General features: G+C 50.1%; 1 long non-coding RNA gene and 49 other non-coding genes across 50 annotated transcripts in view; 1 reads left to right on the top strand and 49 right to left on the bottom strand.

Annotated features, from left to right (window-relative positions):
- LOC148966930 (uncharacterized) overlaps nt 1–26,624 on the top strand; it is a 461,761-nt gene that overhangs the window by 212,283 nt on the left and 222,854 nt on the right. The window lies entirely within an intron of this gene.
- trnaf-gaa (transfer RNA phenylalanine (anticodon GAA)) lies at nt 935–1,007 on the bottom strand. Its single transcript has one exon. It is a non-coding gene; the product is annotated as a tRNA-Phe (tRNA).
- On the bottom strand, nt 1,091–1,164 carry trnai-aau (transfer RNA isoleucine (anticodon AAU)). Its single transcript has one exon. It is a non-coding gene; the product is annotated as a tRNA-Ile (tRNA).
- On the bottom strand, nt 2,015–2,086 carry trnaq-uug (transfer RNA glutamine (anticodon UUG)). The gene has a single exon. It is a non-coding gene; the product is annotated as a tRNA-Gln (tRNA).
- trnaf-gaa (transfer RNA phenylalanine (anticodon GAA)) lies at nt 2,213–2,285 on the bottom strand. The gene has a single exon. It is a non-coding gene; the product is annotated as a tRNA-Phe (tRNA).
- trnai-aau (transfer RNA isoleucine (anticodon AAU)) lies at nt 2,369–2,442 on the bottom strand. The gene has a single exon. It is a non-coding gene; the product is annotated as a tRNA-Ile (tRNA).
- trnah-aug (transfer RNA histidin (anticodon AUG)) lies at nt 2,531–2,602 on the bottom strand. The gene has a single exon. It is a non-coding gene; the product is annotated as a tRNA-His (tRNA).
- trnaq-uug (transfer RNA glutamine (anticodon UUG)) lies at nt 3,293–3,364 on the bottom strand. Its single transcript has one exon. It is a non-coding gene; the product is annotated as a tRNA-Gln (tRNA).
- On the bottom strand, nt 4,570–4,641 carry trnaq-uug (transfer RNA glutamine (anticodon UUG)). The gene has a single exon. It is a non-coding gene; the product is annotated as a tRNA-Gln (tRNA).
- trnaf-gaa (transfer RNA phenylalanine (anticodon GAA)) lies at nt 4,767–4,839 on the bottom strand. The gene has a single exon. It is a non-coding gene; the product is annotated as a tRNA-Phe (tRNA).
- trnai-aau (transfer RNA isoleucine (anticodon AAU)) lies at nt 4,923–4,996 on the bottom strand. The gene has a single exon. It is a non-coding gene; the product is annotated as a tRNA-Ile (tRNA).
- Nucleotides 5,847–5,918, bottom strand: trnaq-uug (transfer RNA glutamine (anticodon UUG)). The gene has a single exon. It is a non-coding gene; the product is annotated as a tRNA-Gln (tRNA).
- Nucleotides 6,198–6,271, bottom strand: trnai-aau (transfer RNA isoleucine (anticodon AAU)). Its single transcript has one exon. It is a non-coding gene; the product is annotated as a tRNA-Ile (tRNA).
- Nucleotides 7,319–7,391, bottom strand: trnaf-gaa (transfer RNA phenylalanine (anticodon GAA)). The gene has a single exon. It is a non-coding gene; the product is annotated as a tRNA-Phe (tRNA).
- trnai-aau (transfer RNA isoleucine (anticodon AAU)) lies at nt 7,475–7,548 on the bottom strand. The gene has a single exon. It is a non-coding gene; the product is annotated as a tRNA-Ile (tRNA).
- On the bottom strand, nt 8,399–8,470 carry trnaq-uug (transfer RNA glutamine (anticodon UUG)). The gene has a single exon. It is a non-coding gene; the product is annotated as a tRNA-Gln (tRNA).
- Nucleotides 8,596–8,668, bottom strand: trnaf-gaa (transfer RNA phenylalanine (anticodon GAA)). The gene has a single exon. It is a non-coding gene; the product is annotated as a tRNA-Phe (tRNA).
- On the bottom strand, nt 8,752–8,825 carry trnai-aau (transfer RNA isoleucine (anticodon AAU)). The gene has a single exon. It is a non-coding gene; the product is annotated as a tRNA-Ile (tRNA).
- Nucleotides 9,677–9,748, bottom strand: trnaq-uug (transfer RNA glutamine (anticodon UUG)). The gene has a single exon. It is a non-coding gene; the product is annotated as a tRNA-Gln (tRNA).
- On the bottom strand, nt 9,874–9,946 carry trnaf-gaa (transfer RNA phenylalanine (anticodon GAA)). Its single transcript has one exon. It is a non-coding gene; the product is annotated as a tRNA-Phe (tRNA).
- trnai-aau (transfer RNA isoleucine (anticodon AAU)) lies at nt 10,030–10,103 on the bottom strand. The gene has a single exon. It is a non-coding gene; the product is annotated as a tRNA-Ile (tRNA).
- On the bottom strand, nt 10,954–11,025 carry trnaq-uug (transfer RNA glutamine (anticodon UUG)). Its single transcript has one exon. It is a non-coding gene; the product is annotated as a tRNA-Gln (tRNA).
- On the bottom strand, nt 11,151–11,223 carry trnaf-gaa (transfer RNA phenylalanine (anticodon GAA)). The gene has a single exon. It is a non-coding gene; the product is annotated as a tRNA-Phe (tRNA).
- On the bottom strand, nt 11,307–11,380 carry trnai-aau (transfer RNA isoleucine (anticodon AAU)). Its single transcript has one exon. It is a non-coding gene; the product is annotated as a tRNA-Ile (tRNA).
- Nucleotides 12,231–12,302, bottom strand: trnaq-uug (transfer RNA glutamine (anticodon UUG)). Its single transcript has one exon. It is a non-coding gene; the product is annotated as a tRNA-Gln (tRNA).
- On the bottom strand, nt 12,428–12,500 carry trnaf-gaa (transfer RNA phenylalanine (anticodon GAA)). The gene has a single exon. It is a non-coding gene; the product is annotated as a tRNA-Phe (tRNA).
- On the bottom strand, nt 12,584–12,657 carry trnai-aau (transfer RNA isoleucine (anticodon AAU)). Its single transcript has one exon. It is a non-coding gene; the product is annotated as a tRNA-Ile (tRNA).
- On the bottom strand, nt 13,508–13,579 carry trnaq-uug (transfer RNA glutamine (anticodon UUG)). Its single transcript has one exon. It is a non-coding gene; the product is annotated as a tRNA-Gln (tRNA).
- Nucleotides 13,705–13,777, bottom strand: trnaf-gaa (transfer RNA phenylalanine (anticodon GAA)). The gene has a single exon. It is a non-coding gene; the product is annotated as a tRNA-Phe (tRNA).
- On the bottom strand, nt 13,861–13,934 carry trnai-aau (transfer RNA isoleucine (anticodon AAU)). Its single transcript has one exon. It is a non-coding gene; the product is annotated as a tRNA-Ile (tRNA).
- Nucleotides 14,982–15,054, bottom strand: trnaf-gaa (transfer RNA phenylalanine (anticodon GAA)). The gene has a single exon. It is a non-coding gene; the product is annotated as a tRNA-Phe (tRNA).
- Nucleotides 15,138–15,211, bottom strand: trnai-aau (transfer RNA isoleucine (anticodon AAU)). Its single transcript has one exon. It is a non-coding gene; the product is annotated as a tRNA-Ile (tRNA).
- On the bottom strand, nt 16,062–16,133 carry trnaq-uug (transfer RNA glutamine (anticodon UUG)). The gene has a single exon. It is a non-coding gene; the product is annotated as a tRNA-Gln (tRNA).
- Nucleotides 16,259–16,331, bottom strand: trnaf-gaa (transfer RNA phenylalanine (anticodon GAA)). Its single transcript has one exon. It is a non-coding gene; the product is annotated as a tRNA-Phe (tRNA).
- trnai-aau (transfer RNA isoleucine (anticodon AAU)) lies at nt 16,415–16,488 on the bottom strand. The gene has a single exon. It is a non-coding gene; the product is annotated as a tRNA-Ile (tRNA).
- Nucleotides 16,922–16,994, bottom strand: trnaf-gaa (transfer RNA phenylalanine (anticodon GAA)). The gene has a single exon. It is a non-coding gene; the product is annotated as a tRNA-Phe (tRNA).
- On the bottom strand, nt 17,078–17,151 carry trnai-aau (transfer RNA isoleucine (anticodon AAU)). Its single transcript has one exon. It is a non-coding gene; the product is annotated as a tRNA-Ile (tRNA).
- trnaq-uug (transfer RNA glutamine (anticodon UUG)) lies at nt 18,002–18,073 on the bottom strand. The gene has a single exon. It is a non-coding gene; the product is annotated as a tRNA-Gln (tRNA).
- trnaf-gaa (transfer RNA phenylalanine (anticodon GAA)) lies at nt 18,199–18,271 on the bottom strand. Its single transcript has one exon. It is a non-coding gene; the product is annotated as a tRNA-Phe (tRNA).
- On the bottom strand, nt 19,279–19,350 carry trnaq-uug (transfer RNA glutamine (anticodon UUG)). Its single transcript has one exon. It is a non-coding gene; the product is annotated as a tRNA-Gln (tRNA).
- Nucleotides 19,476–19,548, bottom strand: trnaf-gaa (transfer RNA phenylalanine (anticodon GAA)). The gene has a single exon. It is a non-coding gene; the product is annotated as a tRNA-Phe (tRNA).
- Nucleotides 19,632–19,705, bottom strand: trnai-aau (transfer RNA isoleucine (anticodon AAU)). The gene has a single exon. It is a non-coding gene; the product is annotated as a tRNA-Ile (tRNA).
- Nucleotides 20,556–20,627, bottom strand: trnaq-uug (transfer RNA glutamine (anticodon UUG)). Its single transcript has one exon. It is a non-coding gene; the product is annotated as a tRNA-Gln (tRNA).
- Nucleotides 20,753–20,825, bottom strand: trnaf-gaa (transfer RNA phenylalanine (anticodon GAA)). Its single transcript has one exon. It is a non-coding gene; the product is annotated as a tRNA-Phe (tRNA).
- Nucleotides 24,101–24,174, bottom strand: trnai-aau (transfer RNA isoleucine (anticodon AAU)). Its single transcript has one exon. It is a non-coding gene; the product is annotated as a tRNA-Ile (tRNA).
- Nucleotides 25,025–25,096, bottom strand: trnaq-uug (transfer RNA glutamine (anticodon UUG)). The gene has a single exon. It is a non-coding gene; the product is annotated as a tRNA-Gln (tRNA).
- trnaf-gaa (transfer RNA phenylalanine (anticodon GAA)) lies at nt 25,222–25,294 on the bottom strand. The gene has a single exon. It is a non-coding gene; the product is annotated as a tRNA-Phe (tRNA).
- Nucleotides 25,378–25,451, bottom strand: trnai-aau (transfer RNA isoleucine (anticodon AAU)). Its single transcript has one exon. It is a non-coding gene; the product is annotated as a tRNA-Ile (tRNA).
- trnaq-uug (transfer RNA glutamine (anticodon UUG)) lies at nt 26,302–26,373 on the bottom strand. The gene has a single exon. It is a non-coding gene; the product is annotated as a tRNA-Gln (tRNA).
- trnaf-gaa (transfer RNA phenylalanine (anticodon GAA)) lies at nt 26,484–26,556 on the bottom strand. The gene has a single exon. It is a non-coding gene; the product is annotated as a tRNA-Phe (tRNA).

Genomic DNA, 26,624 nt, shown 5'->3' with positions numbered 1-26,624 from the left:
GTGATTTGAACCCGGGACCACTCGCACCCTGAGCGAGAATCATACCCCTAGACCAACGAGCCAACACACACGCCCTTCCTGCTGCTGCCTGGCTGCAATCATTTCCGTTTGCAAGGCTTAAAGCACAAAAGTTTCATTAAATGTGCAACTAAACGGTAGCCAGTGCAAAGTTGCCGGCACAGAAAAAATACGGTCTCTTTGCTTTGTGGCCACGCTACAGCACTTGCAGAGATGAAAGGGATCGTCCAGGCCGTTGTCTTTGAGAGCGAAGGACACCGTCTCTCCACATCGTCGAGGGGAATTAGTTCAAATGGCAGAGCGCTCGCTTAGCATGCGAGAGATAGCAGGATCGATGCCCGCATTCTCCACTTTGTGTAACGCCTTTTACGCTCACTTCAAAAGGGCACTCCCCGGATGAGCGCTGTGGAAAAGTTTTTTCGGACGCGGTACTGCACACATTCCTGTCAAAAGCAGGTCCCTCCGAAATTTGAACTCGGATCGCTGTATTCAGAGTCCAGAGTGCTAACCATTGCACCATGGAACCTTGGCGTGGGTGGATTTTTACCACCGAGCAGCAGAGGTGTTTAGTCATTCAGCCTAGTAGGTGGACAGCAAAGAGCAAGTGAAGCTTTTTCTTATTAAGCCCACGTTTCCCCGATACCGCCTTGGTTTTAGAGTGCCAGTTTCACCACCACATCAGCGGTTGCGCATCAGCTCAGTTTTTTCCCGCCCTTCCGGAAAACAAGCTGAAAAGGTTCCACCGAGATTTGAACTCGGATCGCTGGATTCAAAGCCCAGAGTGCTAACCATCTCACCATGGAACCAACACGCCCTGGTCCCTGGCCGTGTGAAAGGCAGATAGCGATGAGAATAGGCTGAATCAGGTTGACAGGAGCTGGCATTTGGTCAGTGGAGTCCGTCGACCAGGCTGCTCTGCCAAAACCCGGGATCGAACCAGGGACCTTTAGATCTTCAGTCTAACGCTCTCCCAACTGAGCTATTTCGGCCAGGTCTGTTATCAAGCGGTTTGTCCAGCAGGGATTTCTGGGAGACCGCCCGTCATTTTCGAGATGAGCAGAGACCAAAAGCTTGGCCCGTACGGGGATCGAACCCGCGACCTTGGCGTTATTAGCACCACGCTCTAACCAACTGAGCTAACCGGCCCGACTCTTACTGCTTTTGTCCCCAATTTCCAAGAAATATCCTGGTTGCCCTGGTCAGGCTGAAGTGATTAAAAGCAAAGCCTGAGAACGGGCTCGTCCGTGATTTGAACCCGGGACCACTCGCACCCTGAGCGAGAATCATACCCCTAGACCAACGAGCCAACACACACGCCCTTCCTGCTGCTGCCTGGCTGCAATCATTTCCGTTTGCAAGGCTTAAAGCACAAAAGTTTCATTAAATGTGCAACTAAATGGTAGCCAGTGCAAAGTTGCCGGCACAGAAAAAATACGGTCTCTTTGCTTTGTGGCCACGCTACAGCACTTGCAGAGATGAAAGGGATCGTCCAGGCCGTTGTCTTTGAGAGCGAAGGACACCGTCTCTCCACATCGTCGAGGGGAATTAGTTCAAATGGCAGAGCGCTCGCTTAGCATGCAAGAGATAGCAGGATCGATGCCCGCATTCTCCACTTTGTGTAACGCCTTTTACGCTCACTTCAAAAGGGCACTCCCCGGATGAGCGCTGTGGAAAAGTTTTTTCGGACGCGGTACTGCACACATTCCTGTCAAAAGCAGGTCCCTCCGAAATTTAAACTCGGATCGCTGTATTCAGAGTCCAGAGTTCTAACCATTGCACCATGGAACCTTGGCGTGGGTAGATTTTTAACACCGAGCAGCAGAGGTGTTTTGTCATTCAGCCTAGTAGGTGGACAGCAAAGAGCAAGTGAAGCTTTTTCTTATTAAGCCCACGTTTCCCCGATACCGCCTGGGTTTTAGAGTGCCAGTTTCACCACCACATCAGCGGTTGCGCATCAGCACTGTTTTTTCCCGCCCTTCCGCTAAACAAGCTGAAAAGGTTCCACCGAGATTTGAACTCGGATCGCTGGATTCAAAGCCCAGAGTGCTAACCATTACACCATGGAACCAACACGCCCTGGTCCCTGGCCGTCTTGAAAGGCAGATAGCGATGAGAATAGGCGGAATCAGGTTGACAGGAGCTGGCATTTGGTCAGTGGAATCCGTCGACCAAAAACACGGTGACCAGGCTGCTCTGCCGAAACCCGGGATCGAACCAGGGACCTTTAGATCTTCAGTCTAACGCTCTCCCAACTGAGCTATTTCGGCCAGGTCTGTTATCAAGCGGTTTGTCCAGCAGGGATTTCTGGGAGACCGCCCGTCATTTTCGAGATGAGCAGAGACCAAAAGCTTGGCCCGTACGGGGATCGAACCCGCGACCTTGGCGTTATTAGCACCACGCTCTAACCAACTGAGCTAACCGGCCCGACTCTTACTGCTTTTGTCCCCAATTTCCAAGAAATATCCTGGTTGCCCTGGTCAGGCTGAAGTGATTAAAAGCAAAGCCTGAGAACGGGCTCGTCCGTGATTTGAACCCGGGACCACTCGCACCATGAGCGAGAATCATACCCCTAGACCAACGAGCCAACACACACGCCCTTCCTGCTGCTGCCTGGCTGCAATCATTTCCGTTTGCAAGGCTTAAAGCACAAAAGTTTCATTAAATGTGCAACTAAACGGTAGCCAGTGCAAAGTTGCCGGCACAGAAAAAATACGGTCTCTTTGCTTTGTGGCCACGCTACAGCACTTGCAGAGATGAAAGGGATCGTCCAGGCCGTTGTCTTTGAGAGCGAAGGACACCGTCTCTCCACATCGTCGAGGGGAATTAGTTCAAATGGCAGAGCGCTCGCTTAGCATGCGAGAGATAGCAGGATCGATGCCCGCATTCTCCACTTTGTGTAACGCCTTTTACGCTCACTTCAAAAGGGCACTCCCCGGATGAGCGCTGTGGAAAAGTTTTTTCGGACGCGGTACTGCACACATTCCTGTCAAAAGCAGGTCCCTCCGAAATTTGAACTCGGATCGCTGTATTCAGAGTCCAGAGTGCTAACCATTGCACCATGGAACCTTGGCGTGGGTAGATTTTTAACACCGAGCAGCAGAGGTGTTTAGTCATTCAGCCTAGTAGGTGGACAGCAAAGAGCAAGTGAAGCTTTTTCTTATTAAGCCCACGTTTCCCCGATACCGCCTGGGTTTTAGAGTGCCAGTTTCACCACCACATCAGCGGTTGCGCATCAGCTCAGTTTTTTCCCGCCCTTCCGCTAAACAAGCTGAAAAGGTTCCACCGAGATTTGAACTCGGATCGCTGGATTCAAAGCCCAGAGTGCTAACCATTACACCATGGAACCAACACGCCCTGGTCCCTGGCCGTCTGAAAGGCAGATAGCGATGAGAATAGGCGGAATCAGGTTGACAGGAGCTGGCATTTGGTCAGTGGAATCCGTCGACCAAAAACACGGTGACCAGGCTGCTCTGCCGAAACCCGTGATCGAACCAGGGACCTTTAGATCTTCAGTCTAACGCTCTCCCAACTGAGCTATTTCGGCCAGGTCTGTTATCAAGCGGTTTGTCCAGCAGGGATTTCTGGGAGACCGCCCGTCATTTTCGAGATGAGCAGAGACCAAAAGCTTGGCCCGTACGGGGATCGAACCCGCGACCTTGGCGTTATTAGCACCGCGCTCTAACCAACTGAGCTAACCGTCCCAACTCTGAATGCTTGTGTCCCCAATTTCCAAGAAATATCCTGGTTGCCCTGGTCAGGCTGAAGTGATTAAAAGCAAAGCCTGAGAACGGGCTCGTCCATGATTTGAACCCGGGACCACTCGCACCCTAAGCGAGAATCATACCCCTAGACCAACGAGCCAACACACACGCCCTTCCTGCTGCTGCCTGGCTGCAATCATTTCCGTTTGCAAGGCTTAAAGCACAAAAGTTTCATTAAATGTGCAACTAAACGGTAGCCAGTGCAAAGTTGCCGGCACAGAAAAAATACGGTCTCTTTGCTTTGTGGCCAAGCTACAGCACTTGCAGAGATAAAAGGGATCGTACAGGCCGTTGTCTTTGAGAGCGGAGGACACCGTCTCTCCACATCGTCGAGGGGAATTAGTTCAAATGGTAGAGCGCTCGCTTAGCATGCGAGAGATAGCGGGATCGATGCCCGCATTCTCCACTTTGTGTAACGCCTTTTACGCTCACTTCAAAGGGGCACTCCCTGGATGAGCGCTGTGGAAAAGTTTTTTCGGACGCGGTACTGCACACATTCCTGTCAAAAGCAGGTCCCACCGAAATTTGAACTCGGATCGCTGTATTCAGAGTCCAGAGTGCTAACCATTGCACCATGGAACCTTGGCGTGGGTGGATTTTTACCACCGAGCAGCAGAGGTGTTTAGTCATTCAGCCTAGTAGGTGGACAGCAAAGAGCAAGTGAAGCTTTTTCTTATTAAGCCCACGTTTCCCCGATACCGCCTGGGTTTTAGAGTGCCAGTTTCACCACCACATCAGCGGTTGCGCATCAGCTCAGTTTTTTCCCGCCCTTCCGCAAAACAAGCTGAAAAGGTTCCACCGAGATTTGAACTCGGATCGCTGGATTCAAAGCCCAGAGTGCTAACCATTACACCATGGAACCAACACGCCCTGGTCCATGGCCGTCTGAAAGGCAGATAGCGATGAGAATAGGCGGAATCAGGTTGACAGGAGCTGGCATTTGGTCAGTGGAGTCCGTCGACCAAAAACACGGTGACCAGGCTGCTCTGCCGAAACCCGGGCTCGAACCAGGGACCTTTAGATCTTCAGTCTAACGCTCTCCCAACTGAGCTATTTCGGCCAGGTCAGTTATCAAGCGGTTTGTCCAGCAGGGATTTCTGGGAGACCGCCCGTCATTTTCGAGATGAGCAGAGACCAAAAGCTTGGCCCGTACGGGGATCGAACCCGCGACCTTGGCGTTATTAGCACCACGCTCTAACCAACTGAGCTAACCGTCCCAACTCTGAATGCTTTTGTCCCCAATTTCCAAGAAATATCCTGGTTGCCCTGGTCAGGCTGAAGTGATTAAAAGCAAAGCCTGAGAACGGGCTCGTCCATGATTTGAACCCGGGACCACTCGCACCCTAAGCGACAATCATACCCCTAGACCAACGAGCCAACACACACGCCCTTCCTGCTGCTGCCTGGCTGCAATCATTTCCGTTTGCAAGGCTTAAAGCACAAAAGTTTCATTAAATGTGCAACTAAACGGTAGCCAGTGCAAAGTTGCCGGCACAGAAAAAATACGGTCTCTTTGCTTTGTGGCCAAGCTACAGCACTTGCAGAGATGAAAGGGATCGTACAGGCCGTTGTCTTTGAGAGCGGAGGACACCGTCTCTCCACATCGTCGAGGGGAATTAGTTCAAATGGTAGAGCGCTCGCTTAGCATGCGAGAGATAGCGGGATCGATGCCCGCATTCTCCACTTTGTGTAACGCCTTTTACGCTCACTTCAAAGGGGCACTCCCTGGATGAGCGCTGTGGAAAAGTTTTTTCGGACGCGGTACTGCACACATTCCTGTCAAAAGCAGGTCCCACCGAAATTTGAACTCGGATCGCTGTATTCAGAGTCCAGAGTGCTAACCATTGCACCATGGAACCTTGGCGTGGGTGGATTTTTACCACCGAGCAGCAGAGGTGTTTAGTCATTCAGCCTAGTAGGTGGACAGCAAAGAGCAAGTGAAGCTTTTTCTTATTAAGCCCACGTTTTCCCGATACCGCCTTGGTTTTAGAGTGCCAGTTTCACCACCACATCAGCGGTTGCGCATCAGCTCAGTTTTTTCCCGCCCTTCCGGAAAACAAGTTGAAAAGGTTCCACCGAGATTTGAACTCGGATCGCTGGATTCAAAGCCCAGAGTGCTAACCATTACACCATGGAACCAACACGCCCTGGTCCCTGGCCGTGTGAAAGGCAGATAGCGATGAGAATATGAGAATAGGCTGATGAGAATAGGCTGAATCAGGTTGACATGAGCTGGCATTTGGTCAGTGGAGTCCGTCGACCAGGCTGCTCTGCCGAAACCCGGGATCGAACCAGGGACCTTTAGATCTTCAGTCTAATGCTCTCCCAACTGAGCTATTTCTGTTATCAAGCGGTTTGTCCAGCAGGGATTTCTGGGAGACCGCCCGTCATTTTCGAGATGAGCAGAGACCAAAAGCTTGGCCCGTACGGGGATCGAACCCGCGACCTTGGCGTTATTAGCACCACGCTCTAACCAACTGAGCTAACCAGCCCGACTCTGACTACTTTTGTCCCCAATTTCCAAGAAATATCCTGGTTGCCCTGGTCAGGCTGAAGTGATTAAAAGCGAAGCCTGAGAACGGGCTCGTCCATGATTTGAACCCGGGACCACTCGCACCCTAAGCGAGAATCATACCCCTAGACCAACGAGCCAACACACACGCCCTTCCTGCTGCTGCCTGGCTGCAATCATTTCCGTTTGCAAGGCTTAAAGCACAAAAGTTTCATTAAATGTGCAACTAAACGGTAGCCAGTGCAAAGTTGCCGGCACAGAAAAAATACGGTCTCTTTGCTTTGTGGCCACGCTACAGCACTTGCAGAGATGAAAGGGATCGTACAGGCCGCTGTCTTTGAGAGCGGAGGACACCGTCTCTCCACATCGTCGAGGGGAATTAGTTCAAATGGTAGAGCGCTCGCTTAGCATGCGAGAGATAGCGGGATCGATGCCCGCATTCTCCACTTTGTGTAACGCCTTTTACGCTCACTTCAAAGGGGCACTCCCTGGATGAGCGCTGTGGAAAAGTTTTTTCGGACGCGGTACTGCACACATTCCTGTCAAAAGCAGGTCCCACCGAAATTTGAACTCGGATCGCTGTATTCAGAGTCCAGAGTGCTAACCATTGCACCATGGAACCTTGGCGTGGGTGGATTTTTACCACCGAGCAGCAGAGGTGTTTAGTCATTCAGCCTAGTAGGTGGACAGCAAAGAGCAAGTGAAGCTTTTTCTTATTAAGCCCACGTTTCCCCGATACCGCCTGGGTTTTAGAGTGCCAGTTTCACCACCACATTAGCGGTTGCGCATCAGCTCAGTTTTTTCCCGCCCTTCCGCAAAACAAGCTGAAAAGGTTCCACCGAGATTTGAACTCGGATCGCTGGATTCAAAGCGCAGAGTGCTAACCATTACACCATGGAACCAACACGCCCTGGTCCCTGGCCGTCTGAAAGGCAGATAGCGATGAGAATAGGCGGAATCAGGTTGACAGGAGCTGGCATTTGGTCAGTGGAGTCCGTCGACCAAAAACACGGTGACCAGGCTGCTCTGCCGAAACCCGGGATCGAACCAGGGACCTTTAGATCTTCAGTCTAACGCTCTCCCAACTGAGCTATTTCGGCCAGGTCTGTTATCAAGCGGTTTGTCCAGCAGGGATTTCTGGGAGACCGCCCGTCATTTTCGAGATGAGCAGAGACCAAAAGCTTGGCCCGTACGGGGATCGAACCCGCGACCTTGGCGTTATTAGCACCACGCTCTAACCAACTGAGCTAACCGGCCCGACTCTGACTGCTTTTGTCCCCAATTTCCAAGAAATATCCTGGTTGCCCTGGTCAGGCTGAAGTGATTAAAAGCAAAGCCTGAGAACGGGCTCGTCCGTGATTTGAACCCGGGACCACTCGCACCCTGAGCGAGAATCATACCCCTAGACCAACGAGCCAACACACACGCCCTTCCTGCTGCTGCCTGGCTGCAATCATTTCCGTTTGCAAGGCTTAAAGCACAAAAGTTTCATTAAATGTGCAACTAAACGGTAGCCAGTGCAAAGTTGCCGGCACAGAAAAAATACGGTCTCTTTGCTTTGTGGCCACGCTACAGCACTTGCAGAGATGAAAGGGATCGTCCAGGCCGTTGTCTTTGAGAGCGAAGGACACCGTCTCTCCACATCGTGGAGGGGAATTAGTTTAAATGGTAGAGCGCTCGCTTAGCATGCGAGAGATAGCGGGATCGATGCCCGCATTCTCCACTTTGTGTAACGACTTTTACGCTCACTTCAAAGGGGCACTCCCTGGATGAGCGCTGTGGAAAAGTTTTTTCGGACACGGTACTGCACACATTCCTGTCAAAAGCAGGTCCCACCGAAATTTGAACTCGGATCGCTGTATTCAGAGTCCAGAGTGCTAACCATTGCACCATGGAACCTTGGCGTGGGTGGATTTTTACCACCGAGCAGCAGAGGTGTTTAGTCATTCAGCCTAGTAGGTGGACAGCAAAGAGCAAGTGAAGCTTTTTCTTATTAAGCCCACGTTTCCCCGATACCGCCTGGGTTTTAGAGTGCCAGTTTCACCACCACATCAGCGGTTGCGCATCAGCTCTGTTTTTTCCCGTCCTTCCGCTAAACAAGCTGAAAAGGTTCCACCGAGATTTGAACTCGGATCGCTGGATTCAAAGCCCAGAGTGCTAACCATTACACCATGGAACCAACACGCCCTGGTCCCTGGCCGTCTGAAAGGCAGATAGCGATGAGAATAGGCGGAATCAGGTTGACAGGAGCTGGCATTTGGTCAGTGGAATCCGTCGACCAAAAACACGGTGACCAGGCTGCTCTGCCGAAACCCGGGATCGAACCAGGGACCTTTAGATCTTCAGTCTAACGCTCTCCCAACTGAGCTATTTCGGCCAGGTCTGTTATCAAGCGGTTTGTCCAGCAGGGATTTCTGGGAGACCGCCCATCATTTTCGAGATGAGCAGAGACCAAAAGCTTGGCCCGTACGGGGATCGAACCCGCGACCTTGGCGTTATTAGCACCACGCTCTAACCAACTGAGCTAACCGTCCCAACTCTGAATGCTTTTGTCCCCAATTTCCAAGAAATATCCTGGTTGCCCTGGTCAGGCTGAAGTGATTAAAAGCAAAGCCTAAGAACGGACTCGTCCATGATTTGAACCCGGGACCACTCGCACCCTAAGCGAGAATCATACCCCTAGACCAACGAGCCAACACACACGCCCTTCCTGCTGCTGCCTGGCTGCAATCATTTCCGTTTGCAAGGCTTAAAGCACAAAAGTTTCATTAAATGTGCAACTAAACGGTAGCCAGTGCAAAGTTGCCGGCACAGAAAAAATACGGTCTCTTTGCTTTGTGGCCACGCTACAGCACTTGCAGAGATGAAAGGGATCGTCCAGGCCGTTGTCTTTGAGAGCGAAGGACACCGTCTCTCCACATCATCGAGGGGAATTAGTTCAAATGGTAGGGCGCTCGCTTAGCATGCGAGAGATAGCGGGATCGATGCCCGCATTCTCCACTTTGTTGATAATGCTTTTACGCTCGCTTCAAAGGGGCACTCCCTGGATGAGCGCTGTGGAAAAGTTTTTTCGGACACGGTACTGCACACATTCCTGTCAAAAGCAGGTCCCACCGAAATTTGAACTCGGATCGCTGTATTCAGAGTCCAGAGTGCTAACCATTGCACCATGGAACCTTGGCGTGGGTGGATTTTTACCACCGAGCAGCAGAGGTGTTTAGTCATTCAGCCTAGTAGGTGGACAGCAAAGAGCAAGTGAAGCTTTTTCTTATTAAGCCCACGTTTCCCCGATACCGCCTGGGTTTTAGAGTGCCAGTTTCACCACCACATCAGCGGTTGCGCATCAGCTCTGTTTTTTCCCGTCCTTCCGCTAAACAAGCTGAAAAGGTTCCACCGAGATTTGAACTCGGATCGCTGGATTCAAAGCCCAGAGTGCTAACCATTACACCATGGAACCAACACGCCCTGGTCCCTGGCCGTCTGAAAGGCAGATAGCGATGAGAATAGGCGGAATCAGGTTGACAGGAGCTGGCATTTGGTCAGTGGAATCCGTCGACCAAAAACACGGTGACCAGGCTGCTCTGCCGAAACCCAGGATCGAACCAGGGACCTTTAGATCTTCAGTCTAACGCTCTCCCAACTGAGCTATTTCGGCCAGGTCTGTTATCAAGCGGTTTGTCCAGCAGGGATTTCTGGGAGACCGCCCATCATTTTCGAGATGAGCAGAGACCAAAAGCTTGGCCCGTACGGGGATCGAACCCGCGACCTTGGCGTTATTAGCACCACGCTCTAACCAACTGAGCTAACCGTCCCAACTCTGAATGCTTTTGTCCCCAATTTCCAAGAAATATCCTGGTTGCCCTGGTCAGGCTGAAGTGATTAAAAGCAAAGCCTAAGAACGGACTCGTCCATGATTTGAACCCGGGACCACTCGCACCCTAAGCGAGAATCATACCCCTAGACCAACGAGCCAACACACACGCCCTTCCTGCTGCTGCCTGGCTGCAATCATTTCCGTTTGCAAGGCTTAAAGCACAAAAGTTTCATTAAATGTGCAACTAAACGGTAGCCAGTGCAAAGTTGCCGGCACAGAAAAAATACGGTCTCTTTGCTTTGTGGCCACGCTACAGCACTTGCAGAGATGAAAGGGATCGTCCAGGCCGTTGTCTTTGAGAGCGAAGGACACCGTCTCTCCACATCGTGGAGGGGAATTAGTTCAAATGGTAGAGCGCTCGCTTAGCATGCGAGAGATAGCGGGATCGATGCCCGCATTCTCCACTTTGTGTAACGCCTTTTACGCTCACTTCAAAGGGGCACTCCCTGGATGAGCGCTGTGGAAAAGTTTTTTCGGACGCGGTACTGCACACATTCCTGTCAAAAGCAGGTCCCACCGAAATTTGAACTCGGATCGCTGTATTCAGAGTCCAGAGTGCTAACCATTGCACCATGGAACCTTGGCGTGGGTGGATTTTTACCACCGAGCAGCAGAGGTGTTTAGTCATTCAGCCTAGTAGGTGGACAGCAAAGAGCAAGTGAAGCTTTTTCTTATTAAGCCCACGTTTCCCCGATACCGCCTGGGTTTTAGAGTGCCAGTTTCACCACCACATCAGCGGTTGCGCATCAGCTCAGTTTTTTCCCGCCCTTCCGCAAAACAGGCTGAAAAGGTTCCACCGAGATTTGAACTCGGATCACTGGATTCAAAGCCCAGAGTGCTAACCATTACACCATGGAACCAACACGCCCTGGTCCATGGACGTCTGAAAGGCAGATAGCGATGAGAATAGGCGGAATCAGGTTGAAAGGAGCTGGCATTTGGTCAGTGGAGTCCGTCGACCAAAAACACGGTGACCAGGCTGCTCTGCCGAAACCCGGGATCGAACCAGGGACCTTTAGATCTTCAGTCTAACGCTCTCCCAACTGAGCTATTTCGGCCAGGTCTGCTATCAAGCGGTTTGTCCAGCAGAGATTTCTGGGAGACCGCCCGTCATTTTCGAGATGAGCAGAGACCAAAAGCTTGGCCCGTACGGGGATCGAACCCGCGACCTTGGCGTTATTAGCACCACGCTCTAACCAACTGAGCTAACCGGCCCGACTCTGACTGCTTTTGTCCCCAATTTCCAAGAAATATCCTGGTTGCCCTGGTCAGGCTGAAGTGATTAAAAGCAAAGCCTGAGAACGGGCTCGTCCATGATTTGAACCCGGGACCACTCACACCCTGAGCGAGAATCATACCCCTAGACCAACGAGCCAACACACACGCCCTTCTTGCTGCTGCCTGGCTGCAATAATTTCCGTTTGCAAGGCTTAAAGCACAAAAGTTTCATTAAATGTGCAACTAAACGGTAGCCAGTGCAAAGTTGCCGGCACAGAAAAAATACGGTCTCTTTGCTTTGTGGCCACGCTACAGCACTTGCAGAGATGAAAGGGATCGTACAGGCCGTTGTCTTTGAGAGCGAAGGACACCGTCTCTCCACATCGTCGAGGGGAATTAGTTTAAATGGTAGAGCGCTCGCTTAGCATGCGAGAGATAGCGGGATCGATGCCCGCATTCTCCACTTTGTGTAACGCCTTTTACGCTCACTTCAAAGGGGCACTCCCTGGATGAGCGCTGTGGAAAAGTTTTTTCGGACGCGGTACTGCACACATTCCTGTCAAAAGCAGGTCCCACCGAAATTTGAACTCGGATCGCTGTATTCAGAGTCCAGAGTGCTAACCATTGCACCATGGAACCTTGGCGTGGGTGGATTTTTACCACCGAGCAGCAGAGGTGTTTAGTCATTCAGCCTAGTAGGTGGACAGCAAAGAGCAAGTGAAGCTTTTTCTTATTAAGCCCACGTTTCCCCGATACCGCCTGGGTTTTAGAGTGCCAGTTTCACCACCACATCAGCGGTTGCGCATCAGCTCAGTTTTTTCCCGCCCTTCCGCAAAACAAGCTGAAAAGGTTCCACCGAGATTTGAACTCGGATCGCTGGATTCAAAGCCCAGAGTGCTAACCATTACACCATGGAACCAACACGCCCTGGTCCATGGCCGTCTGAAAGGCAGATAGCGATGAGAATAGGCGGAATCAGGTTGACAGGAGCTGGCATTTGGTCAGTGGAGTCCGTCGACCAAAAACACGGTGACCAGGCTGCTCTGCCGAAACCCGGGATCGAACCAGGGACCTTTAGATCTTCAGTCTAACGCTCTCCCAACTGAGCTATTTCGGCCAGGTCTGATATCAAGCGGTTTGTCCAGCAGGGATTTCTGGGAGACCGCCCGTCATTTTCGAGATGAGCAGAGACCAAAAGCTTGGCCCGTACGGGGATCGAACCCGCGACCTTGGCGTTATTAGCACCACGCTCTAACCAACTGAGCTAACCGGCCCGACTCTGACTGCTTTTGTCCCCAATTTCCAAGAAATATCCTGGTTGCCCTGGTCAGGCTGAAGTGATTAAAAGCAAAGCCTGAGAACGGGCTCGTCCGTGATTTGAACCCGGGACCACTCGCACCCTGAGCGAGAATCATACCCCTAGACCAACGAGCCAACACACACGCCCTTCCTGCTGCTGCCTGGCTGCAATCATTTCCGTTTGCAAGGCTTAAAGCACAAAAGTTTCATTAAATGTGCAACTAAACGGTAGCCAGTGCAAAGTTGCCGGCACAGAAAAAATACGGTCTCTTTGCTTTGTGGCCACGCTACAGCACTTGCAGAGATGAAAGGGATCGTCCAGGCCGTTGTCTTTGAGAGCGAAGGACACCGTCTCTCCACATCGTCGAGTGGAATTAGTTCAAATGGTAGGGCGCTCGCTTAGCATGCGAGAGATAGCGGGATCGATGCCCGCATTCTCCACTTTGTGTAACGCCTTTTACGCTCACTTCAAAGGGGCACTCCCTGGATGAGCGCTGTGGAAAAGTTTTTTCGGACGCGGTACTGCACACATTCCTGTCAAAAGCAGGTCCCACCGAAATTTGAACTCGGATCGCTGTATTCAGAGTCCAGAGTGCTAACCATTGCACCATGGAACCTTGGCGTGGGTGGATTTTTACTACCGAGCAGCAGAGGTGTTTAGTCATTCAGCCTAGTAGGTGGACAGCAAAGAGCAAGTGAAGCTTTTACTTATTAAGCCCACGTTTCCCCGATACCGCCTTGGTTTTAGAGTGCCAGTTTCACCACCACATCAGCGGTTGCGCATCAGCTCAGTTTTTTCCCGCCCTTCCGGAAAACAAGCTGAAAAGGTTCCACCGAGATTTGAACTCGGATCGCTGGATTCAAAGCCCAGAGTGCTAACCATTACACCATGGAACCAACACACCCTGGTCCCTGGCCGTCTGAAAGGCAGATAGCGATGAGAATAGGCGGAATCAGGTTGACAGGAGCTGGCATTTGGTCAGTGGAGTCCGTCGACCAAAAACACGGTGACCAGGCTGCTCTGCCGAAACCCGGGATCGAACCAGGGACCTTTAGATCTTCAGTCTAACGCTCTCCCAACTGAGCTATTTCGGCCAGGTCTGTTATCAAGCGGTTTGTCCAGCAGAGATTTCTGGGAGACCGCCCGTCATTTTCGAGATGAGCAGAGACCAAAAGCTTGGCCCGTACGGGGATCGAACCCGCGACCTTGGCGTTATTAGCACCACGCTCTAACCTACTGAGCTAACCGGCCCGACTCTGACTGCTTTTGTCCCCAATTTCCAAGAAATATCCTGGTTGCCCTGGTCAGGCTGAAGTGATTAAAAGCAAAGCCTAAGAACGGGCTCGTCCATGATTTGAACCCGGGACCACTCGCACCCTGAGCGAGAATCATACCCCTAGACCAACGAGCCAACACACACGCCCTTCCTGCTGCTGCCTGGCTGCAATCATTTCCGTTTGCAAGGCTTAAAGCACAAAAGTTTCATTAAATGTGCAACTAAACGGTAGCCAGTGCAAAGTTGCCGGCACAGAAAAAATACGGTCTCTTTGCTTTGTGGCCACGCTACAGCACTTGCAGAGATGAAAGGGATCGTCCAGGCCGTTGTCTTTGAGAGCGAAGGACACCGTCTTTCCACATCGTGGAGGGGAATTAGTTCAGATGGTAGAGCGCTCGCTTAGCATGCGAGAGATAGCGGGATCGATGCCCGCATTCTCCACTTTGTGTAACGCCTTTTACGCTCACTTCAAAGGGGCACTCCCTGGATGAGCGCTGTGTAAAAGTTTTTTCGGACGCGGTACTGCACACATTCCTGTCAAAAGCAGGTCCCACCGAAATTTGAACTCGGATCGCTGTATTCAGAGTCCAGAGTGCTAACCATTGCACCATGGAACCTTGGCGTGGGTGGATTTTTACCACCGAGCAGCAGAGGTGTTTAGTCATTCAGCCTAGTAGGTGGACAGCAAAGAGCAAGTGAAGCTTTTTCTTATTAAGCCCACGTTTCCCCGATACCGCCTGGGTTTTAGAGTGCCAGTTTCACCACCACATCAGCGGTTGCGCATCAGCTCAGTTTTTTCCCGCCCTTCCGCAAAACAGGCTGAAAAGGTTCCACCAAGATTTGAACTCGGATCGCTGGATTCAAAGCCCAGAGTGCTAACCATTACACCATGGAACCAACACGCCCTGGTCCATGGACGTCTGAAAGGCAGATAGCGATGAGAATAGGCGGAATCAGGTTGACAGGAGCTGGCATTTGGTCAGTGGAGTCCGTCGACCAAAAACACGGTGACCAGGCTGCTCTGCCGAAACCCGGGATCGAACCAGGGACCTTTAGATCTTCAGTCTAACGCTCTCCCAACTGAGCTATTTCGGCCAGGTCTGCTATCAAGCGGTTTGTCCAGCAGAGATTTCTGGGAGACCGCCCGTCATTTTCGAGATGAGCAGAGACCAAAAGCTTGGCCCGTACGGGGATCGAACCCGCGACCTTGGCGTTATTAGCACCACGCTCTAACCAACTGAGCTAACCGGCCCGACTCTGACTGCTTTTGTCCCCAATTTCCAAGAAATATCCTGGTTGCCCTGGTCAGGCTGAAGTGATTAAAAGCAAAGCCTGAGAACGGGCTCGTCCATGATTTGAACCCGGGACCACTCGCACCCTGAGCGAGAATCATACCCCTAGACCAACGAGCCAACACACACGCCCTTCTTGCTGCTGCCTGGCTGCAATAATTTCCGTTTGCAAGGCTTAAAGCACAAAAGTTTCATTAAATGTGCAACTAAACGGTAGCCAGTGCAAAGTTGCCGGCACAGAAAAAATACGGTCTCTTTGCTTTGTGGCCACGCTACAGCACTTGCAGAGATGAAAGGGATCGTCCAGGCCGTTGTCTTTGAGAGCGAAGGACACCGTCTCTCCACATCGTGGAGGGGAATTAGTTTAAATGGTAGAGCGCTCGCTTAGCATGCGAGAGATAGCGGGATCGATGCCCGCATTCTCCACTTTGTGTAACGCCTTTTACGCTCACTTCAAAGGGGCACTCCCTGGATGAGCGCTGTGGAAAAGTTTTTTCGGACGCGGTACTGCACACATTCCTGTCAAAAGCAGGTCCCACCGAAATTTGAACTCGGATCGCTGTATTCAGAGTCCAGAGTGCTAACCATTGCACCATGGAACCTTGGCGTGGGTGGATTTTTACCACCGAGCAGCAGAGGTGTTTAGTCATTCAGCCTAGTAGGTGGACAGCAAAGAGCAAGTGAAGCTTTTTCTTATTAAGCCCACGTTTCCCCGATACCGCCTGGGTTTTAGAGTGCCAGTTTCACCACCACATCAGCGGTTGCGCATCAGCTCTGTTTTTTCCCGTCCTTCCGCTAAACAAGCTGAAAAGGTTCCACCGAGATTTGAACTCGGATCGCTGGATTCAAAGCCCAGAGTGCTAACCATTACACCATGGAACCAACACGTCCTGGTCCCTGGCCGTCTGAAAGGCAGATAGCGATGAGAATAGGCGGAATCAGGTTGACAGGAGCTGGCATTTGGTCAGTGGAATCCGTCGACCAAAAACACGGTGACCAGGCTGCTCTGCCGAAACCCGGGATCGAACCAGGGACCTTTAGATCTTCAGTCTAACGCTCTCCCAACTGAGCTATTTCGGCCAGGTCTGTTATCAAGCGGTTTGTCCAGCAGAGATTTCTGGGAGACCGCCCATCATTTTCGAGATGAGCAGAGACCAAAAGGTTGGCCCGTACGGGGATCGAACCCGCGACCTTGGCGTTATTAGCACCACGCTCTAACCAACTGAGCTAACCGGCCCGACTCTGACTGCTTTTGTCCCCAATTTCCAAGAAATATCCTGGTTGCCCTGGTCAGGCTGAAGTGATTAAAAGCAATCACAGAAAGCAAATCACAGAAAAAATACGGTCTCTTTGCTTTGTGGCCACGCTACAGCACTTGCAGAGATGAAAGGGATCGTCCAGGCCGTTGTCTTTGAGAGCGAAGGACACCGTCTCTCCACATCATCGAGGGGAATTAGTTCAAATGGTAGGGCGCTCGCTTAGCATGCGAGAGATAGCGGGATCGATGCCCGCATTCTCCACTTTGTTGATAATGCTTTTACGCTCGCTTCAAAGGGGCACTCCCTGGATGAGCGATGAGATAGCGATGAGAATAGGCGGAATCAGGTTGACAGGAGCTGGCATTTGGTCAGTGGATTTCGTCGACCAAAAACACGGTGACCAGGCTGCTCTGCCGAAACCCGGGATCGAACCAGGGACCTTTAGATCTTCAGTCTAACGCTCTCCCAACTGAGCTATTTCGGCCAGGTCTGTTATCAAGCGGTTTGTCCAGCAGGGATTTCTGGGAGACCGCCCGTCATTTTCGAGATGAGCAGAGACCAAAAGCTTGGCCCGTACGGGGATCGAACCCGCGACCTTGGCGTTATTAGCACCACGCTCTAACCAACTGAGCTAACCGTCCCAACTCTGAATGTTTTTGTCCCCAATTTCCAAGAAATATCCTGGTTGCCCTGGTCAGGCTGAAGTGATTAAAAGCAAAGCCTAAGAACGGGCTCGTCCATGATTTGAACCCGGGACCACTCGCACCCTAAGTGAGAATCATACCCCTAGACAAACGAGCCAACACACACGCCCTTCCTGCTGCTGCCTGGCTGCAATCATTTCCGTTTGCAAGGCTTAAAGCACAAAAGTTTCATTAAATGTGCAACTAAACGGTAGCCAGTGCAAAGTTGCCGGCACAGAAAAAATACGGTCTCTTTGCTTTGTGGCCACGCTACAGCACTTGCAGAGATGAAAGGGATCGTCCAGGCCGTTGTCTTTGAGAGCGAAGGACACCGTCTCTCCACATCGTCGAGGGGAATTAGTTCAAATGGTAGGGCGCTCGCTTAGCATGCGAGAGATAGCGGGATCGATGCCCGCATTCTCCACTTTGTGTAACGCCTTTTACGCTCACTTCAAAGGGGCACTCCCTGGATGAGCGCTGTGGAAAAGTTTTTTTGGACGCGGTACTGCACACATTCCTGTCAAAAGCAGGTCCCACCGAAATTTGAACTCGGATCGCTGTATTCAGAGTCCAGAGTGCTAACCATTGAAACATGGAACCTTGGCGTGGGTGGATTTTTACCACCGAGCAGCAGAGGTGTTTAGTCATTCAGCCTAGTAGGTGGACAGCAAAGAGCAAGTGAAGCTTTTTCTTATTAAGCCCACGTTTCCCCGATACCGCCTGGGTTTTAGAGTGCCAGTTTCACCACCACATCAGCGGTTGCGCATCAGCTCAGTTTTTTCCCGCCCTTCCGCAAAACAAGCTGAAAAGGTTCCACCGAGATTTGAACTCGGATCGCTGGATTCAAAGCCCAGAGTGCTAACCATTACACCATGGAACCAACACGCCCTGGTCCATGGCCGTCTGAAAGGCAGATAGCGATAAGAATAGGCGGAATCAGGTTGACAGGAGCTGGCATTTGGTCAGTGGAGTCCGTCGACCAAAATCACGGTGACCAGGCTGCTCTGCCGAAACCCGGGATCGAACCAGGGACCTTTAGATCTTCAGTCTAACGCTCTCCCAACTGAGCTATTTCGGCCAGGTCTGTTATCAAGCGGTTTGTCCAGCAGGGATTTCTGGGAGACCGCCCGTCATTTTCGAGATGAGCAGAGACCAAAAGCTTGGCACGTACGGGGATCGAACCCGCGACCTTGGCGTTATTAGTACCACGCTCTAACCAACTGAGCTAACCGTCCCAACTCTGAATGCTTTTGTCCCCAATTTCCAAGAAATATCCTGGTTGCCCTGGTCAGGCTGAAGTGATTAAAAGCAAAGCCTGAGAACGGGCTCGTCCATGATTTGAACCCGGGACCACTCGCACCCTAAGCGAGAATCATACCCCTAGACCAACGAGCCAACACACACGCCCTTCCTGCTGCTGCCTGGCTGCAATCATTTCCGTTTGCAAGGCTTAAAGCACAAAAGTTTCATTAAATGTGCAACTAAATGGTAGCCAGTGCAAAGTTGCCGGCACAGAAAAAATACGGTCTATTTGCTTTGTGGCCACGCTACAGCACTTGCAGAGATGAAAGGGATCGTACAGGCCGTTGTCTTTGACAGCGGAGGACACCGTCTCTCCACATCGTCGAGGGGAATTAGTTCAAATGGTAGAGCGCTCGCTTAGCATGCGAGAGATAGCGGGATCGATGCCCGCATTCTCCACTTTGTGTAACGCCTTTTACGCTCACTTCAAAGGGGCACTCCCTGGATGAGCGCTGTGGAAAAGTTTTTTCGGACGCGGTACTGCACACATTCCTGTCAAAAGCAGGTCCCACCGAAATTTGAACTCGGATCGCTGTATTCAGAGTCCAGAGTGCTAACCATTGAAACATGGAACCTTGGCGTGGGTGGATTTTTACCACCGAGCAGCAGAGGTGTTTAGTCATTCAGCCTAGTAGGTGGACAGCAAAGAGCAAGTGAAGCTTTTTCTTATTAAGCCCACGTTTCCCCGATACCGCCTTGGTTTTAGAGTGCCAGTTTCACCACCACATCAGCGGCTGCGCATCAGCTCAGTTTTTTCCCGCCCTTCCGGAAAACAAGCTGAAAAGGTTCCACCGAGATTTGAACTCGGATCGCTGGATTCAAAGCCCAGAGTGCTAACCATTACACCATGGAACCAACACGCCCTGGTCCATGGCCGTCTGAAAGGCAGATAGCGATGAGAATAGGCGGAATCAGGTTGACAGAAGCTGGCATTTGGTCAGTGGAGTCCGTCGACCAAAAACACGGTGACCAGGCTGCTCTGCCGAAACCCGGCATCGAACCAGGGACCTTTAGATCTTCAGTCTAACGCTCTCCCAACTGAGCTATTTCGGCCAGGTCTGTTATCAAGCGGTTTGTCCAGCAGGGATTTCTGGGAGACCGCCCGTCATTTTCGAGATGAGCAGAGACCAAAAGCTTGGCCCGTACGGGGATCGAACCCGCGACCTTGGCGTTATTAGCACCACGCTCTAACCAACTGAGCTAACCGGCCCGACTCTGATTGCTTTTGTCCCCAATTTCCAAGAAATATCCTGGTTGCCCTGGTCAGACTGAAGTGATTAAAAGCAAAGCCTGAGAACGGGCTCGTCCATGATTTGAACCCGGGACCACTCGCACCCTAAGCGAGAATCATACCCCTAGACCAACGAGCCAACACACACGCCCTTCCTGCTGCTGCCTGGCTGCAATCATTTCCGTTTGCAAGGCTTAAAGCACAAAAGTTTCATTAAATGTGCAACTAAACGGTAGCCAGTGCAAAATTGCCGGCACAGAAAAAATACGGTCTCTTTGCTTTGTGGCCACGCTACAGCACTTGCAGAGATGAAAGGGATCGTCCAGGCCGTTGTCTTTGAGAGCGAAGGACACCGTCTCTCCACATCGTGGAGGGGAATTACTTTAAATGGTAGAGCGCTCGCTTAGCATGCGAGAGATAGCGGGATCGATGCCCGCATTCTCCACTTTGTGTAACGCCTTTTACACTCACTTCAAAGGGGCACTCCCTGGATGAGCGCTGTGGAAATTTTTTTTCGCACGCGGTACTGCACACATTCCTGTCAAAAGCAGGTCCCACCAAAATTTGAACTCGGATTGCTGTATTCAGAGTCCAGAGTGCTAACCATTGCACCATGGAACCTTGGCGTGGGTGGATTTTTACCACCGAGCAGCAGAGGTGTTTAGTCATTCAGCCTAGTAGGTGGACAGCAAAGAGCAAGTGAAGCTTTTTCTTATTAAGCCCACGTTTCCCCGATACCGCCTGGGTTTTAGAGTGCCAGTTTCACCACCACATCAGCGGTTGCGCATCAGCTCAGTTTTTTCCCGCCCTTCCGCAAAACAAGCTGAAAAGGTTCCACCGAGATTTGAACTCGGATCGCTGGATTCAAAGCCCAGAGTGCTAACCATTACACCATGGAACCAACACGCTCTGGTCCATGGCCGTCTGAAAGGCAGATAGGGATGAGAATAGGCGGAATCAGGTTGACAGGAGCAGGCATTTGGTCAGTGGAGTCCGTCGACCAAAAACACGGTGACCAGGCTGCTCTGCCGAAACCCGGGATCGAACCAGGGACCTTTAGATCTTCAGTCTAACGTTCTCCCAACTGAGCTATTTCGGCCAGGTCTGTTATCATTGTTCTTATTTTTTTAGTAATTGTTTTTCACAATCCATCAAAATCGGCGATTAAAGTAAATTTTCCTTAGACAGATGAATGTTAAGGGCTCAGAATGAAGCCGAATTTAGTTATTTTGTTGGTGATTCTGATTACTTACGCCGCCGGTTACAATCACTACAGGCATAGTGGCCAGGAAGCCCGAATCACCTACACACGAGACTTTCTGATCAATTTTAAATCCCCTGCAATACTACTTTATCCCTACGACACGTCGCTGTTACCACTGGAATGTGTCAGGGGTAATAACAATGTCAAAGCAAGGAAACGTGGCAGGAAAGGAGGAATCAGGGAACGGTTGAAAAGACAGCCCTACAGACAATCACTTCCATCTGTTATGTTCGGCAACGTCCAAAGCCTAAGGAATAAAGCAGATGAGTTGCGGGCCTGTTCACAGTACCTCACCGAATACCGGCAATCCTGTCTCATCTGTCTGACTGAAAGCTGGCTCACGGAGGCGGACCCTGACTCATCGGTCGATTTAGAGGGCTTCACGCTGGTGAGGATGGACCGTAACCAGAACTCCGGGAAAAGGAAAGGTGGAGGTGTGTGCGTTTTTATTAACAATGCATACTGTAACCCTGGTCATATTACAATGAAGTATAATATTTGTACGAAGGATATTGAACTGTTAGCGCTTTCCCTAAGGCCTTACCACCTGCCTCGGGAGATACACCAAATTAGACTGTTTGTTGTGTATATTGCACCCTCCGCTGATACACTGGCCGCTGCCACCCTGATTCATGACCTTGTAACTAAAGCGGAGGAAGATACCCCTGACGCAGCTAATTTTGTGTTGGGTGATTTCAACTCATGCAGTTTAAAGGAATATTTACCCTCGTACCAACAATATGTCACCTGTCCTACGCGAAATAAAGCTTGCCTCGACCATTGTTATGGAAACATCCAGGACGCGTTTTATTCTAAGGCATTGCCCGGTTTGGGGAACTCGGACCATAACATGATTAAACTGATGCCTACATATGTGTCCCGACTACGGCGTGAGAGAACAAAAAAGGTGGAGGTTAAATGCTGGACTGCTGCTGCGACTGAGGCACTTCAGGATTGCCTGGAGTGCACCGATTGGAATGTAGTGACAGATGGGACTGATAACGTCAATGACGCAGTGTTTGCTATCTCTGGTTATGTACAATTCTGTGAGGACACAATTATCCCCACAAAGACTATTAAGATTTTCCCAAACAACAAGCCCTGGGTTACCCCAGAGTTAAAGCAACTCCTTAATGAGAAAAAGCGTGTGTTTAAATTAGGTGGAAGTAGAGAAGAAAAAAAGATAGTACAGAAAAAGTTTAAAAGTAAGATTTATGAATGTAAAGCAGCATATAAACACAAGTTAGAAACTTTTTTTAAAAATGATGCTAGGAGAGCTTGGCAGGGAGTCCAATCTATCACAGGATATAAGCCCAAGAAGCACCCGATGGTAGTAGAGAACAATTTTAATATGGCAAATCAATTGAATGATTTTTATTGTAGATTTGATAAATATGATTTTAAAGTTGAACAGAGTGAGGCCATCACAGCAGTGAAAGAGATGAAGGGTACGGGCATTCACATCTCTATTAATGAGGTTAAATCACATTTTAGACGTATAAACTCCCGTAAAGCCTGTGGTCCTGATGGTATCAGCTGCAGGACACTAAAGGTGTGTGCTGACCAGTTGGCACAGCCCTTCCAAAGGCTGTTCCGGCTGTCAATAGATACAGGTGTCATTCCCAGCCTATGGAAACAATCCCTAATAGTGCCTGTGCCCAAAAACAATAGACCTAAAGAACTTAATGATTTGCGCCCTGTTGCTCTTACCTCTGCAGTTATGAAATGTTTTGAGAAAATAATTTTAAAACAACTTATTCATGAGGTTTCACCTCTTTTAGATCCGAATCAATTTGCCTATCGTGCAGAGAGAGGTGTTGAGGATGCACTGCTATCTTTGATTAACAGCACTCATGAGCATCTTGAGCATACTCAGAGCCTGGTCAAGATTGTGTTCATTGACTTCAGTAGTGCTTTTAATACGATCCAACCCCACCTGTTGGTGAGAAAATTAGTGCACCTAGGAGTAAATCCACAATTGATTTTATGGATCTATGACTTCTTGACTGAGCGTAGTCAGCAAGTCAGATTCAATTCATGTATATCTTCCTTAAAAACGACAAACACAGGTGCACCACAAGGGTGCGTTCTGTCGCCTATTTTATACTCACTATACACCAATGATTGTCAAGCTATCTCTTCATCCTACACTTATTTTAAATATGCTGATGACATAGCATTGGTTGGCTTTTTAAAATCAGACAATTCTTCTGTGAGCGGATTTCAGAGGGAATTGCAGGGCTTCACTCATTGGTGTTCTGAGAACTTCCTCGAAATCAATGTGAAGAAAACAAAAGAGATGGTCATAAATTTTAGTAAAAACAAAATAACAGTTCCCTCCTCTGAGATCAATGGTGAATTGGTGGAGAGGGTCGCAACATATAAATACTTGGGAGTTGAAATTGATTCGAAATTAACTTTTAACGAATGTGCACTGAAAAAAACTAAGAAAATGCACCAAAGGATGTATTTCCTAAGAAAATTATATAATTTTAGACTAGAAAGACACATTCTTGTTATGTTTTATAAAAGTTTCCTCCAGAGTGTTCTGTCCTTTGGCCTTATCTGTGTGTTTGGTAACATGCATGTTAAAGATCAAGGGAAACTGCAGCGCATGATTAAGATGGCCAGCAGGATCATTGGAATTGACCAGGTGTCGGTAGCTCAACTGTATAATGAACTTATCTTAAAAAAAACTGATCAGATCCTCAAGGATCCTGCTCACCCTCTTCATTATAAATTTATGAGAAGTAATAGGTCAACTGGTAGAATTATACAACAGAGAATTAGAACAGAGAGGTACAATAAATCATTTGTACCTACATCAATCAGATTGTATAATGATCAAGTACATCGCAAGTTGTTATAGTTTTAGCTTTAAATGTTGGATTGTGATTGTCAAATCCACAGTATTGTTATTACCTTTTGTGTTTCTCTTTTAATGTTTTGTTTTTAGAATGTTTGTTTGTGATAACAGCGCGTAATGACTACATGAATTTCCCCTTGTGGGATAATAAAGTTTACCTTGACCTTGACCTTCAAGCGGTTTGTCCAGCAGGGATTTCTGGGAGACCGTCCGTCATTTTCGAGATGAGCAGAGACCAAAAGCTTGGCCCGTACGGGGATCGAACCCGCGACCTTGGCGTTATTAGCACCACGCTCTAACCAACTGAGCTAACCGTCCCAACTCTGAATGCTTTTGTCCCCAATTTCCAAGAAATATCCTGGTTGCCCTGGTCAGGCTGAAGTGATTAAAAGCAAAGCCTGAGAACGGGCTCGTCCGTGATTTGAACCCGGGACCACTCGCACCCTAAGCGAGAATCATACCCCTAGACCAACGAGCCAACACACACGCACTTCCTGCTGCTGCCTGGCTGCAATCATTTCCGTTTGCAAGGCTTAAAGCACAAAAGTTTCATTAAATGTGCAACTAAACGGTAGCCAGTGCAAAGTTGCCGGCACAGAAAAAATACGGTCTCTTTGCTTTGTGGCCACGCTACAGCACTTGCAGAGATGAAAGGGATCGTACAGGCCGTTGTCTTTGAGAGCGAAGGACACCGTCTCTCCACATCGTCGAGGGGAATTAGTTCAAATGGTAGAGCGCTCGCTTAGCATGCGAGAGATAGCGGGATCGATGCCCACATTCTCCACTTTGTGTAACGCCTTTTACGCTCACTTCAAAGGGGCACTCCCTGGATGAGCGCTGTGGAAAAGTTTTTTCGGACGCGGTACTGCACACATTCCTGTCAAAAGCAGGTCCCACCGAAATTTGAACTCGGATCGCTGTATTCAGAGTCCAGAGTGCTAACCATTGCACCATGGAACCTTGGCGTGGGTGGATTTTTACCACCGAGCAGCAGAGGTGTTTAGTCATTCAGCCTAGTAGGTGGACAGCAAAGAGCAAGTGAAGCTTTTTCTTATTAAGCCCACGTTTCCCCGATACCGCCTGGGTTTTAGAGTGCCAGTTTCACCACCACATCAGCGGTTGCGCATCAGCTCAGTTTTTTCCCGCCCTTCCGCAAAACAAGCTGAAAAGGTTCCACCGAGATTTGAACTCGGATCGCTGGATTCAAAGCCCAGAGTGCTAACCATTACACCATGGAACCAACACGCCCTGGTCCATGGCCGTCTGAAAGGCAGATAGCGATGAGAATAGGCGGAATCAGGTTGACAGGAGCTGGCATTTGGTCAGTGGAGTCCGTCGACCAAAAACACGGTGACCAGGCTGCTCTGCCGAAACCCGGGATCGAACCAGGGACCTTTAGATCTTCAGTCTAACGCTCTCCCAACTGAGCTATTTCGGCCAGGTCTGTTATCAAGCGGTTTGTCCAGCAGGGATTTCTGGGAGACCGCCCGTCATTTTCGAGATGAGCAGAGACCAAAAGCTTGGCCCGTACGGGGATCGAACCCGCGACCTTGGCGTTATTAGCACCACGCTCTAACCAACTGAGCTAACCGTCCCAACTCTGAATGCTTTTGTCCCCAATTTCCAAGAAATATCCTGGTTGCCCTGGTCAGGCTGAAGTGATTAAAAGCAAAGCCTGAGAACGGGCTCGTCCATGATTTGAACCCGGGACCACTCGCACCCTAAGCGAGAATCATACCCCTAGACCAACGAGCCAACACACACGCCCTTCCTGCTGCTGCCTGGCTGCAATCATTTCCGTTTGCAAGGCTTAAAGCACAAAAGTTTCATTAAATGTGCAACTAAACGGTAGCCAGTGCAAAGTTGCCGGCACAGAAAAAATACGGTCTCTTTGCTTTGTGGCCACGCTACAGCACTTGCAGAGATGAAAGGGATCGTACAGGCCGTTGTCTTTGAGAGCGAAGGACACCGTCTCTCCACATCGTCGAGGGGAATTAGTTCAAATGGTAGAGCGCTCGCTTAGCATGCGAGAGATAGCGGGATCGATGCCCGCATTCTCCACTTTGTGTAACGCCTTTTACGCTCACTTCAAAGGGGCACTCCCTGGATGAGCGCTGTGGAAAAGTTTTTTCGGACGCGGTACTGCACACATTCCTGTCAAAAGCAGGTCCCACCGAAATTTGAACTCGGATCGCTGTATTCAGAGTCCAGAGTGCTAACCATTGCACCATGGAACCTTGGCGTGGGTGGATTTTTACCACCGAGCAGCAGAGGTGTTTAGTCATTCAGCCTAGTAGGTGGACAGCAAAGAGCAAGTGAAGCTTTTTCTTATTAAGCCCACGTTTCCCCGATACCGCCTTGGTTTTAGAGTGCCAGTTTCACCACCACATCAGCGGTTGCGCATCAGCTCAGTTTTTTCCCGCCCTTCCGGAAAACAAGCTGAAAAGGTTCCACCGAGATTTGAACTCGGATCGCTGGATTCAAAGCCCAGAGTGCTAACCATTACACCATGGAACCAACACGACCTGGTCCCTGGCCGTGTGAAAGGCAGATAGCGAAGAGAATAGGCTGAATCAGGTTGACAGGAGCTGGCATTTGGTCAGTGGAGTCCGTCGACCAGGCTGCTCTGCCGAAACCCGGGATCGAACCAGGGACCTTTAGATCTTCAGTCTAACGCTCTCCCAACTGAGCTATTTCGGCCAGGTCTGTTATCAAGCGGTTTGTCCAGCAGGGATTTCTGGGAGACCGCCCGTCATTTTCGAGATGAG

This window comes from Pimephales promelas, chromosome 24 (assembly GCF_988280905.1).
Source record: "Pimephales promelas chromosome 24, fPimPro1.hap1.1, whole genome shotgun sequence".
Lineage (NCBI taxonomy): Eukaryota > Metazoa > Chordata > Actinopteri > Cypriniformes > Leuciscidae > Pimephales > Pimephales promelas.
Note: the sequence above shows the minus strand (reverse complement) of the source record. Positions and strands in the feature narration are given on the sequence as shown.